Source organism: Triturus cristatus, chromosome 5_2, assembly GCF_964204655.1.
Source record: "Triturus cristatus chromosome 5_2, aTriCri1.1, whole genome shotgun sequence".
NCBI lineage: Eukaryota > Metazoa > Chordata > Amphibia > Caudata > Salamandridae > Triturus > Triturus cristatus.
In genome coordinates this window covers 260,765,735-260,779,475 of record NC_140588.1, presented here as the reverse complement: position 1 = coordinate 260,779,475, position 13,741 = coordinate 260,765,735, and the positions used below count along the sequence as shown (strand labels likewise).

Here is a 13,741-nt window from a genome sequence, read left to right as displayed (position 1 = left end):
ATGCTGTGGACACGCTTTTGAACAAGACAAAAATGCAGCACCTCACCAGTGTGCGTCTCACTGGATATGAGCTGACCTTATTTGCTCCCCATATTACCATCAAACGACGCGGTATTTTGAACCCAGTCACGTTACTACCCCTCTTTTCGGAAGAAAAGGAGAGTGATGTCCATGATTGTTTATTTCAGACTGAGGAAGAAACAAAGGGATGGGTAGACCTGACTGATGTTCCCTTATCTGACCCCCAAGGGGAACTTTATGTCGATGGCTCTTGTTTCAAACTGCCAGATGGCACTACTACTGCAGCCTGTGCAATCACCACATTATACACTGTAGTTGAGACATCTCATATTCCATATCAGTCAGACCAAGCTGCAGAGTTAGTTGCCCTCCTTAGGGCCTGTGAGTTGAGTGAGGGAGTGGCTGTTAATGTTTACTCTGACAGCCAGTACACTTTTGGGGTGGCCTATAATGTTGGGCGCCTCTGGGCAGAGAGAGGGTTCTTGACCTCGCATGGGCAGAGAATACAGCATGGTTCACTAATACTTAGATTGTTATCAGCATTGACACTTCCTGGTAAGCTGGTAATTGTAAAATGCAGTGCCCACAAAGCTATCACAGATGATGTGTGGAGAGGAAACGCGTTTGCAGACCAGACAGCCAAGGAGACAGCTAGATTGAAAATGAACAAGATGTTTGTGGCAGGTCAATCAATCAATCAATCACGAAATTTGTATAGCGCGCTACTCACCCGGAGGGTCTCAAGGCACTTGGGGGAGGGGGGTCCGCTACTGCTCGAACAGCCAGGTCTTGAGTTGCTTCCTGAAGGAGAGGTGGTCTTGGGTCAGACGGAGGTGGATGGGGAGGGAGTTCCAAGTCTTGGCTGCCAGGTAGGAGAAGGATCTTCCTCCCGCGGTGGCTCTTCAGATGCGTGGAACGGCGGCGAGGGCGTGGCTGGTCGAACGTAGCTGGCGGGTGGGAGTGTAGAAGGTCAGGCGGTCGTTGAGGTACCTGGGGCCCAGGTCGTGGAGGGCCTTGTGTGCGTGGGTGAGGAGTCGGAACGTGATTCTCTTGCTGACGGGGAGCCAGTGCAGGTCTCTCAGGTGTCCAGAGATGTGGCTGTGTCGGGGGATGTCCAGGATGAGTCGTGCGGAGGCGTTCTGGATGCGTTGGAGCCTTTTCTGTAGTTTGGCTGTGGTTCCGGTGTAGAGGGTGTTTCCGTAGTCCAGTCGGCTGGTGACGAGTGCCTGGGTGACCGTCTTCCTGGTTTTGGTGGGAATCCATCTGAAGATCTTTCGGAGCATGCGTAGGATGTTGAAGCATGACGATGAGACGGCGTTGACTTGTCTGGTCATGTCCCAGGTTGCGTGTGTGGTCCGTTGGTTTGGGTGCGCTGCCCAGGGCAGGGGGCCACCAGGAGTCGTCCCAGGCAGAGGGTGATGGTCCAAGGATGAGGACTTCCGTCTTGTCTGAATTCAGTTTCAGGCAGCTGTTCATCATCCACTCTGCTACTTCTTTCATCCCTTCGTGTAGGTTGGTTCTGGCGGTGGCGGGGTCATTGGTGAGGGAGAGGATCAGCTAAGTGTCGTCGGCGTAGGAGATGATGTTGAGGTTGTGTTGGCGTGCGATGGCCGCGAGGGGGCTCATGTAGATGTTGAAGAGAGTGGGGCTGAGTGATGATCCTTGTGGTACGCCGCAGATGACTTCGGTGGCCTCGGATCTGAACGGGGGAGGCGGACTCTCTGGGTTCTCCCGGCGAGGAACGAGATGATCCACTCCAGTGTCTTCTCTTGGATTCCGATGTTGCTGATGCGCTGCACTAGGGTGCGGTGGCAGACAGTATCGAACACTGTGGAGAGGTCCAGGAGGATGAGGGCCGCTGTTTCCCCATTGTCAAGCAGGGCTCGGATGTCGTCAGTGGCTGCGATGAGGGCGGTCTCGGTGCTGTGGTTGGCTCGGAAACCGGACTGCGAGTGGTCGAGGGATCCGTTCGTCTCGAGGAAGGCAGCAAGCTGTCTGTTGACGGTCTTCTCGATGACTGTGGCAGGAAAAGGGAGGAGCGAGATGGGGCGGTAGTTCTTGAGGTCGGTGGGGTCCGCTGATGGTTTCTTCAGGAGGGCGCTGAGTTCGGCATGCTTCCAGCTCTCTGGGAAGGTAGCGGTGTTGAAGGAGGAGTTGATGATGTCCCGGAGTTGGGGTGCGATGACGGAGTCTGCCTTGTTGAAGACGTGGTGGGGGCATGGGTCGGTTGGTGATCCGGAGTGGATGGTGTTCATCGTGCGGATGGTGTCTTCGGTGCTGACCGGGGTCCAGGCGCGGAGGTGGTAGTGGGGGGCGTCGGTACGGTGGTTGGGTGCGTGATCTGTGCACCAAAGCTGTTGTGTATGTCGGTGATCTTGCTGTGGAAGAACGAGGCGAGTGAGTCGCAGAGGTCTTGCGAGGGAGTGATGTTGTTGTTTCCAGCGCTGGGGTTGGAGAGCTCTTTGACGATGCTGAAGAGTTCCTTGCTGTTGTGGGCGTTGTTGTCTAGTCGTTCCTTGAATGCTGTCTTCTTGGTGGTGTGGATCAGCTGGTGGTGTTTGCGGGTGGCGTGCTTGAGGGCGGTCATGTTGTCTGTAGTCGGGTCTTTGTGCCAGGCTTTCTCGAGGGTACGGCAGTTCTTCTTGAGGTCCCGCTGGATGGGTTGCAGACAATGGAATGTTCGAGGACACATTGGCAAATGTTAGGGAGATTCAGAGATAGGGGACTGTAGATGAACTGGCAATATGGGAAGAGAAGACAGGACATCTGGATAAGGATGGGTGTTGGACTGACTTGTCAGGGAAACACAGGTGGTTTTTGCCCAATGCCTATGTTCTCCCTGTTGTTACTATGGCCCACGGCCCAGCACACATTAGTGCCAAAGGATTATGCAAGCTACTGGACCCAGTATGGCAGAATGACAATATATCTAAGGTCACCACACATCTAGTAAAGCACTGTATTATCTGTCTGAAACATAATCCTGGAAGGGCACCCCTGCACCTGCAGGTAGCTTTGCACCACCTTTCTTCCCTTTGGAGGTTCTCGAAATAGATTTCATCGAAATGGAACGAGTAAATATCCTGAAATATGTAGTAGTGGTAGTTTGTGCATTCAGTACATGGATTGAGGCTTACCCTAATAAAGAGAATACGGCCATGGTGACAGCGAAGGCACTCTTAAAAGGGTATTTCCCATGCTATGGATTAACACACGTGATCTGGAGTGACAATGGAAATAACTTTAACACAAAAGTCATTGATTTGGTGTGCAAGGGCTTACAAATTAAGCAACAGTTTCATGCTGCAAACCACCCCCAGTCAACAGGCCTGGATGAAAAGTACATGTCTGGGACGGCCCATGACCCAAGCGCTTCTCCAAGATAGAGTACCCCCTGTTGATCGATTACTTGTATGAGTTGTCTAAAGGTCATTCCTAGTTTCCATCTATGTGCCTTCCTACCAGCTAGGTTATGAGAATATGGGCAGCTGTGTCATTTTACGTGTGCTATAAAAGTTGTTAGCAGGCAAGAAGAACATCGATGTACTGCTGTACCATCAGTATTGAACTGTGTCAATTACTAGCATGGAGTCACTGTCGAGGAGAGCTTAAACTAACGGGATGCTGACAGCCACACTACATGGTGAGAAACTGTTGGTAATAAGTTATGCAACATTTGGAGGTGTGGTTACATTACACCTTGAGAAGTCTGTAGCCGTTGCGATGTGTGGCATATTAATGGCCGCGACATTCCTTTCTTTACTTACACACACCTTACCTTTCATCCTGTGTCACATGCAATCGCTGAGATCTGAGGTATCTGCAGTGCTTGCGATGTTCGCTGCTTGAGGACGTTTATCCACACATATGTGCCCGCAGCCACCTGGCACCTCTTGCGTCTGCATGCCACCATCTTTCTTTGTGCGGTCAAGGCCAAGGATGCTCCTTGTTTCCTCTTGTTCCGGTGGTGGGAGATTGATGGCTGTCAAGGAGGAACCCAGGCCTGTGCTCTTACGGTGAGGCTAAAGTGTGATGAAGCGGCGCGCATGTGATTGCAGCCACCTGCCTCTTTTAATTGCAAATATTTTGCGCTTAGCACTCTCATCCCAGTGACACTCGTCCTCGGGGGGGAAAGGGCTGGCCTGTATAGACATCAATGTCCCTTGTCTTCCCCAACGTTACCTTGGAGACTTTCCTGAGTGCTTAATCAGTATAATGTTTTTGACTATTATTAACATCTTCGTTTTGGGTACAGCCTGCTCTGACTATGTGTATGGTTCGCGATATAGCCACAACGTAATCGGGCTATATAAGACTGAATTTACTCTGTTGGCATTAAAGGATTATGTCTAATTTAAACACTTGTACAGGTTCAAAACTTAAGAGGGGTCTTGGGTGAGAAATCACTCACCGGTGTTTACCACTTGTCCTTGCTCAGTGTTATATCTTCTTGTGTTCGATGTCTTGCTTTGCCCTGCATGGTTGTGTTCATTTTCTTTGATGCCTGATTGTCTAAGGTTCAATGCTTTACTGTGGGCTTTCTCGTAAGTTTTGCATAGGTCTTGAGAGTGCTCTGCGTGCGCGGATTGTGTTGTGTGCCCGTAATATGCAGCCATGGTGTTTGAAGTTTTTTTTTCCTTATGGGTACATGCACCAATACGGTGTGCAGTTGGATGATCGTTTGGAGCATGTCTCCTAGTATGTTGGGTAGTGCAGTAATACCACCCACTTTTCTGATTGGGTTGTTGTCTCCTACTCTTTTGTGGTTATGGAATGGTGCAGCAATACCATTCTACATACGCTATGTTTCCACCCTTACTAGGGTGATAGGAAGTTGGAAGCCAAATTTAGAACTGGGAGTGAGTTTTATTTTTTTCGAGTTTGCTGTGGTATTTTGTTCCACACTTACCATCCTTACTACAGGTAGGGGTGAAGGGCAGTGGAAATTATATATTTTATTAGGGTCGTGTGCCAGAGTGAAGCCACAGTACATAGTATTTTAGTGTTTTTTTTCCAGCTTATGAGGTTTGGGTGAAGAACAGAAGGTGAGCCACGCTTTTAGGGTGTGAGTGTCTTATTAACTTTTGATTGCCATTCCTACCATATTACGAGATTGGATGTGGAACTATGTTGTTCTTTTCTTGGTTCGTGTGGACTGTTTTTCCATACTTTCCACCGTTACTACGGGTAAGGGTGAAGGGCAGTTAGTTGCCACATGGTTTGTGTGGGGTGGTGTCCCACACATTCTTGGTTTGGACGGTTCCCTACCATGCCTTGTGGTTGTTTCCCTTTTTACTACTTGTGTATTAGCCTGGCCAGCTGGTATGTGAGTGGCACAGGGGTTTGGTAATTGTGGTTGGGTGTGGTAAAGCATTTGGTTTGTTTTTTTGCTTGGTGGAAAGGGAGAAGAGGTGAGTGTTGTGGTGCTTCTGTGTTTACAGACGTTGTGGAATGCGTGGTGTGTTTAATTCTTTTCCTGAGTTATTTATTGTTATCTTTCATACATGTATTTTCTCCATTCTTACATGTATGACATTTCACTCTCTTTTTGGCTTTTACCATCTTTACATTTGATATGCTATTCATAGTTGCATGTAGTCTCTTTTACCATCTGTGTATTTAGTGTGTCAACGTGTACCTCCAGTTCATTCATTATTTTGACGTGCAAGTTGTACATGTTGTAGTAGCAATGTTATCTTTATTTATTTATAGAAAGGAGATGTGTTATACCTGCTGCTCAGCCAGTGTGACTGTGTTGATGGAATGTTGGTGCCTGAGCTGGCAGTAGAATGTTGGTGAGTGAGAGAGTCAGTTGGTGGATGGGCTGAGCAACAGGAAGGCTGCTCCTGGTGGGATCTTATCCTGAATAAACCTATTTAACCAATATACTTGGAACCGGACCTTCATTCCTCCACTACAGCTACTTTAGTGGGACTAATCCGAACATGGTGCCTATACCCTGTTTTTTTCCAGAAATGTTGGCCAGTGAGGGGATTTACTCTACTAAGTTCACAAGCTAGACCAGCAAATTAATTCCCGTGGAATCTGTTAATGTACTCTAACATAATTGTTACCATGTGTGGGTGGTGATAAATGACATTTCATAAATTGCAACACTATTCTAGGTTTATCCTAAAAACCTGCATTAGCAGTAGCTTTCCTGCAGTTGTTTTGGACTTTCATTTCTCAAGCAAAAAAGGTAAGTGCAAATTGACTTTTTTTTATGTCTGCACAGAGAAATCACTTTGCCATGGAAAAGTCACTTTCCCAACAGCACACCAATTTTGCACATGATCTTTTTTCCTCCCTGCCCTGGAAATGGATTTAATCTTCCCTTAGTTGGAATGAAATCACTTGCCATTTTAGGGTTGGAAGGTCTCAGAGATGAGTTCCAGAATTTCTTCAAGCAAGTAAGTGTGTGGCGTGCTCACAAACCTCTAGAGGGTACCTGCCTGCATGATCCCACTCCTCTCCTGGAGAAAAATACTTACTCACAACGATACCTCAGTGTGTGTATATCCATTTAGGAGTTTCACTTCTCATGCACACTTACATGTGCAATTTGATTCGTAGATCAGGCTAATCTATTGCAATAAGAATAGCCATAACAAAATCTAAAAGTTTATAGCCATAAGACTTCCTGCAGCCTAAATTTGACCATTAAATACTGAAATCTAATTGAACTGAACAGATCCTTGAACCTTAATCTTTCAGAATAAATTATTACAATTAGATGACCAACAATGCCCTGCTGCCAGTGAATGGTGAGGAAACTCCATTACAAACGAATGGGGTGACCCAGAATACGTTAGAGGACCTGGGTACATTGCGGTAACAACAACAATTGGTCCTGACGTCACCTCTTTAAGAACCAAAAGGGCAGACGGGCTCTTCAAATAAATTGATTGAGTCACAGATAAGGTATATTACCATATACCTTTAACTTGAGAAAAATACTCTTCAAACATACACCAGAGAGAAAGATAGAACAAATAAATTAATGTGGCAAAATCTTCTTCATATATTTGTTATAGAAATATCATACTCAATCTAACATTTCGACGGTGCCAAAGGAAGTGAGAGGTTCAAGAAAAGTGAGGGGTGAATGAGGAAAGAAAAACATTCAGAACGTAAACTATTTCAAATATACAAAGAAGATTTTGCCACATGAATTTATTTGTTATGTCTTTCTCTCTGGTGTATATTTGAAGTGTATTTTTCTCAAATTAACGTAATAAGGTATTATACCTTCTCTGTGACGCAATGAATTATTTCGAAGAGTCCTTCTATCCCTTTGGTGATGAAACTCAGCATGAAGTAGATTCTGTTTGATGAGTAAAAATGAATTAATCGGACAGAATATAATTTGCAATTACCCACACAATTTCTGCTTAACCGGTAGTGTCACTCTTAATTTTGATCTTGTGTACAAAATCTTTTAATCTACCCAATTGTTTGTTAAACACCTTCTGGGAATCGTTCTTTGAACCAATTTTCATGGTGACTTCCATCATGCACAGCACCTGTTCTCTGATGCCATCATCACACAACAACACTAGTTCCTTATACTGGGAATTTAAGATTATCCCCAACTTCCATTGATCCCTCCAACTCAGCATATTCACACCTTTCACAGCCAAATAAAGGTTAATATGTGTGCTTCTTCCCTTAAATTCTAACTGCACACCCACATAGCCAACCATATCAAAGATAGATCCATCTAAACTCTCTGCAATGACATCTGAGGGTTGTACACCTCCAACGTCAATTATTCCCTCAAATATATCATTAAAATACTTCCTGGTGATTATGGTCCAAGAAGAACCTGAATCCGCCATTAGAGTGAGTTCCACACCCTCACCTTTGACTAGGATTTTTCACCGTACGTTCATTCAATGTCTCCCCAGATTCTTGTAAACATAACACAATGCCACTGCTATTGTCTGCTCTTTTTTCACACTCCCATACAGGTCTGTTAACACTCACATCAGTAGTGCATGAGACTTTGCCCCATATATGAGTAGGATTCCTCCTGATATCCCTGCAAACTTTAGCAAAATGCCTCACATTACCACGCTTCTTACATTCCCTGTGGACCACAGACACTAAGCATAGAATGCTAAATGCTTTCTACTCCCGCATCTATAGTACGTCCTTCCTCTCTCCGGCTTCACTGATATCCAACCACCTGAGGAACTATTTATCCTTTCCCCATTAGCATTAGTACCATGTACACGACCTTCATCGGAACGTATAACTTCACAAACATCCTCAACATGTATGTTGGTCTCTTTCACAGTCAACGTCCACTTTTCGGATTGCTCTATAGCCTTCACTGCTGTAATGATGTCTTGTAGCTTGGGATCACCCATAACTGTTCTTGGGTTTTCTTATTTCTCACATTCATTTTAACCTGGTCCCTTATCATCTCATCTGACACAGTACCAAAACTGCAATTCATTGACAATGCGCCATAACGCTGTCAAAAATTAATCAAAGTACTCTCCTTCCTTTTGTGCTTGAGTATAAAACGTATATCTACGAAGCACAATGCTTGTGGTAGGTTTAAACCTTACTTTCATTCTCAGAAGGGTTTCTTTGCACACATCTAACTCACCTTGCCCAGTACAAGGCATAACCCGGGGCAAAGTTCTAAAAACAACCAGTCCCTCTGAGCCAAGGCTGTGTAAAAGAATATTTTTCTTCTGCTCTACACCCATGCGTTTGCCATCAAAGGCTTTGATGTACGTGATGAACTCCTCCTTCCATCTAATTCAGGGAATGGGAGTTGCTCCTTTATTTTGTAAAAATGTAGCTGGTGGATCAGACTGCATAGCGTCAATACCAGCTTATAACAGTATCAAAGCAAAATGGAGAAAGGCATTGCCTAGCGTTTCCCAACAAGTACAAACTGTTATGAGATACCAACCATCTAAATTAAGTATTGACCAAAACCTGAAGAGTTCCTGGGAACCGGAACCCCCCCAAAAAACGCCAGTTAATAGGCAAATCATTCAGCATAAAACAATTGACACTCCGGAAGAATAAAGGCAATAATCCTAATTCTTCTGTTCCCAATGAGCAAGATGCAAAAAAAAACTCACAATGGTAAATGGGTGTGTGAGTCACTGATAAACAAACTCACACTGATGAGGTGTGCATATTACTGTGCAAGAACTGCGTGATGCACACACTGGAATGTCTCATACACTGTTTGAGTTTCCTAATGGGGTCACACGTGACCAGCCTCAACAATATTTATGAGGCAGATTGCAATTTGGGACCGATTAGGAATGACCAGCACTCGCAGGGATGGTGGCCTGCTGGGGTCAGCAGACCACCAAGTCTGTGACTGCTTTTTCAATAAAGCAAGTTTTTTTTTTAAAGCAGCCCATTTTCCTTAAAGGAAAATGGGATGCATTTAAAAAACAAAAATGAAACGTTTCTGTCTAATTTCTTAAGATTAGGCAGTGGTCTGTGGGACCACTGACAGCTCTTAAAAAATATTTTGGCATCCATTCACAAAGGGGAAGGGATCCCCTGCGGGAACCCTTCCCATTTGCGAGTGACATACCACCTACTTGAAGTAGATGTTAAACTGTGATTGTTTTGTGACTGCAAATGAGGTTGCAAAACAATTGTACATACCGTTCTGACTCGCTATTGGGAAGGGACATCCTTGGCACCCCTTTCCTAATAGAGACTCGCAAACACTATTTTGCAAGTCCCCGACTCACAAAAAAGTGTCCGTAAATACCACCACCATTTTTTGCAGTCGCAAACGGGCCAATTTCCTGTTTACGTCCGCAAAAAGTGGTTGTATATTACAATGAAGAATGATGCACAGGCAAGTCTTGTAAAAAAGGTTGTAGATTTATTCTTGAGATCACTTCTTAGGTTACAGGTTAAAGGATGATAGTCAGATCCATATATGTGCCCCACCAGGAGCAGCCTCTTGGCAGCTCAGCCCTTCCACACCAACTGATTCTCCCTTCAACACAAACACACTGAACATTCCGATGACCTCATCATTGGCTGAGTAGCAAGGCAGAGAACCTCAATATGGAGGATGCATTAAGTAACAAGTACATTATTACACATCTCCACCCTTATAATGATCATAAACAATCAAATGTATGAAGATGATAAAACACACATATGACAGCAAAGGAGGATGCTTAAAACAACAAAAATGTAATAACATCGTACATCTAGCCCTATGCTTCCACAGCTGAAATCTGGTAATCTATGAATGAATGGTATGCATATCACTGTATGTGGGCTAATTGACACAAGCGCCCGTGTTACGGCTATGCAATGCACAGTAGGTTGGTGAGCGTATCTCCTTTGTGGGCCCAAAGCAAGATGGCCTCATGCATGAACACTTGATACATCAGGACATTGCAAGCAGTCAGCTGAGCATGTGTTAGCTGTCTCGCGACTCTCACGTGCAGCTCTCCCTCACGACTTCTTCTTGTTTTCTCCATTGCCAATGGACAATGGAAGGCAACCTTCCAGGAAGAATGCAGGATGAAAAAATCGCAGGCAAGCACTCGAAGTAAGTAGCATGAGCCAGCGCTGTTTAGATTAAACAAAACTGCAATCCTTTTACTTTTACTAAATGCAGTGAACGACTGTAAAATGCTCATGCAACTTGAAAACCCCATACCAGTACTACTGCAAGACGGTGTTCCCAGTCTGGTACTTCATGAAGTAAATACGAACCAGTTCGATCAAATTTCAAATAAAAAAAAGGGTTGTCAGGAGGTAATCCATTCCTGTGCTGCACTCAATAAAAGGGTACCTCCTTCACTTGTCCCCATTGTTAAATCCCAATTCCATAAGAAACCCACTCCAGGAAAGTGTATAAGGTGTTTATTCAGCAGCACAGCAAAACATCCTGCATGCAGGGCGGCCCAAGAACCAATGGCCTTGTCTCCTTCATTCCACGATCAACATGCTCATTGAATGCAGAACGCAAAACGTAACAATGGTATGTGCACATGACATGCAGGAAATGGAATACAACACCATGCTTTGACACAATCACTGTGTCACTTTTTCTGCATGATGTGTGGGGTGCATTTTATTGGTCTGCCTCTTATTCAACGTCTATGTGAATCCCCTGGCAGAACTCCTCAAGTAACATGTACTGCACTTCCAATCTATGCAGACATTACCCACATTTATTTCCAGCTATAAAACAGGCAAATATAACCACTTATTTCACCTTGTGTATAGATTAAATCTTACACTGGAGAGGGAGACTCACCTCTGCCTGAAAAGTGCCACGAACCAGTTCATCATAGTGGGAGAAAGTGGACTTGTCTACTGTTTAAATGATGTCAAGAACTATGGATCCTTCAGTGGCTAAACGGATGAACGTTTAGTCATCCCTTCTCTCCCAAATACTCCCATTACATCATACAGACCACCGTTTATTTTTATTTTCTCGTGTAGGCAGTATGGCAGCGAAGAAGAGCGTGGCTGTGGTGCTGGCGGCTGCGGTGTGTTCGACGGCAGCGAAATCCATGAGACGTCGGCCGTGCTCGTGCACCTCAGCGCAGGGAGGCTGAGGTAAAAATATTTGCACCAAACATTGACCAGATGCATGTAGTCGATCATTTGAAAGGAAGTCCTACAGAAGAAAAGAGAAACGTCCTTGTTGAAAATGCCAGGCTAGCACGTGGTGATATATTAAAGATTTAGCGGACATTAAAATTGATGACTTTGATGCTGTCGTTTTCCCTGGTGGCTTTGGTGTGGCAAAGAACCTGTCCTCCTGGGCAGTGGAGGGAAATGCATGCACAGTTAATGACCAAGTGAAGTCAACACTTGAAGCTTTCCACAAGGCCAAGAAGCCCATTGGACTGTGCTGCATTTCTCCAGTGTTGGCGGCTAAGAACTTCCCAGGCTGTGAAGTGACAATTGGCAAGAATGAGAATGTTGATGGACGGTTTCCTGAAATTGGAGCCAAACACATTAGTAAAGATCTTCATGAATGCCATGTGGATGAAGCAAACAGAATAGTTACTAAATGTGGTTTTATGTGCAAGGCCCCTCTGCATGAGATTTTCGATGGGATTTGCCCACTAGTGGATGAACTCTTGAAAATGCATACAGACCATCAGTATGAAATATCAAAAGTTCTTGTCATGTGTTGCCTGGATTATTATAACATTATTTACACTGGTTTCCGTAAAATGCTCTTTGCCAGAATGCAGCAGCTACAAAAGGAGGCAGGCAGAAGGTAACTTAACTTAGGCAAGTGAAACCACATGAAACCCTTTCTGAAAGCTCTCAGTATGAAACAGAATCCCCACTAAGGTTCTCTGCATCATTCAGGAAACCTATTGGGGCAAGGCCCAAAATATGCGCAAAATGTACGTCACATTACATGCCAGGTATAAACCTCAACTCAGCAAGTGCAAACTTGATCCAAACACGGGTGGTGGGAAAAGCACAGAGGCAAATTCATGGTAGTGCAATGCCAAGACTGTGGAATGCCCTTTACCCTTTCCGAAATAAGAGGCCACTGCCACTCTCTTCCGTAAACTCCTGAAAGCTAAACTATTTAGACTCACATTTTAAACATATCTTGGATTCCCAGAGACTGCCATACCAAGATATAAGTTTAGGGCTTCTCTCTAATTGATTGGATGGGTTCTTTATATTTGCCTTCCATCGTTATAAATGTCGGGCATTATAATTAGGTGTCCCGCTGATGATTTTATTGCAAACACCCACACAGTTGTAATTAAAACAAAGTGGAACAAGCTAAAAAAATAAAAACTGCAAAAGCAATCATAGAAGAGGGACACCGTAATAATTTTAAATAAAAAGGTGGCAAGCTGTCTTCAATAAATCAAAGTGCAAATTTACTAATAGTGTTGGGAAAGGCATGCTCAACAGAGTAGTGAATCGGTCGAAGTGGGCATGGTTTTATATGCAATAGGAATAAGCTTCCCGCACAGCTGGTTATTGATGTGCACTGCACTTCAGAGATGAAATCAAAAATGGAATGAAATGATTGAATGAAATCCAAAATATTTCACTGTGCATCCAAAGCCCGGGTTCAGTTTTAAATTCAATCACATAACACAAATTCAATATACTTAGGATTTATTAGATCTCTAACATCATTTTGTAGCAACACCTGGACACTTGAGAGTGTGTGATGAATGGCAAATAATTTTTCTTTCAACAATAGCCAATACTATTTTTTCTTCTTCCAGACCAATGCCAGCGTAAAGAATGCTTTGCTAAAATGACTGCTGGGCGTCTGATTGCGAGTAGGTTATATTAGATGCCATAATTATGACATTGGATACAAATCCGACATGAAGGTGCTTCAGAATTTATAAAATGAGATATTTTTTCCATTTTCCGATTATTAAGGGATTTACATGGATTTTGGTACTTATGATAGATACTGACTTATTTACTGCCCCAGTAAATTTCGGGTCTTTTATGCTTGTTAAATTTCAGTAAGTTACCAAGGGTTACTAGACATGATAAACATCTCACCACAGGCATTTGCAGTCCCCGCACAAACAGGTGTTTGCACAGGGATCACATTTCAATGGGCCAAACGTAATCGGACCATATCAGGCCCTTTGTGCAGTTTTTGAAAATATCACGCAGAGTATGGCTATTAAGAGGCGCATTTACCATTGTTTCACACAATGTGGCACAGCAAGAAATCTTGCTACACTGCTTT

The 13,741-nt window shown here is 44.3% G+C and overlaps 1 pseudogene; it reads left to right on the top strand.

The window, feature by feature from the left end:
* The first annotated feature begins 11,486 nt into the window (after nucleotides 1-11,486).
* Nucleotides 11,487-12,275, top strand: LOC146822850 (glutamine amidotransferase-like class 1 domain-containing protein 3, mitochondrial pseudogene; annotated as a pseudogene).
* Nucleotides 12,276-13,741: the final 1,466 nt, after the last annotated feature.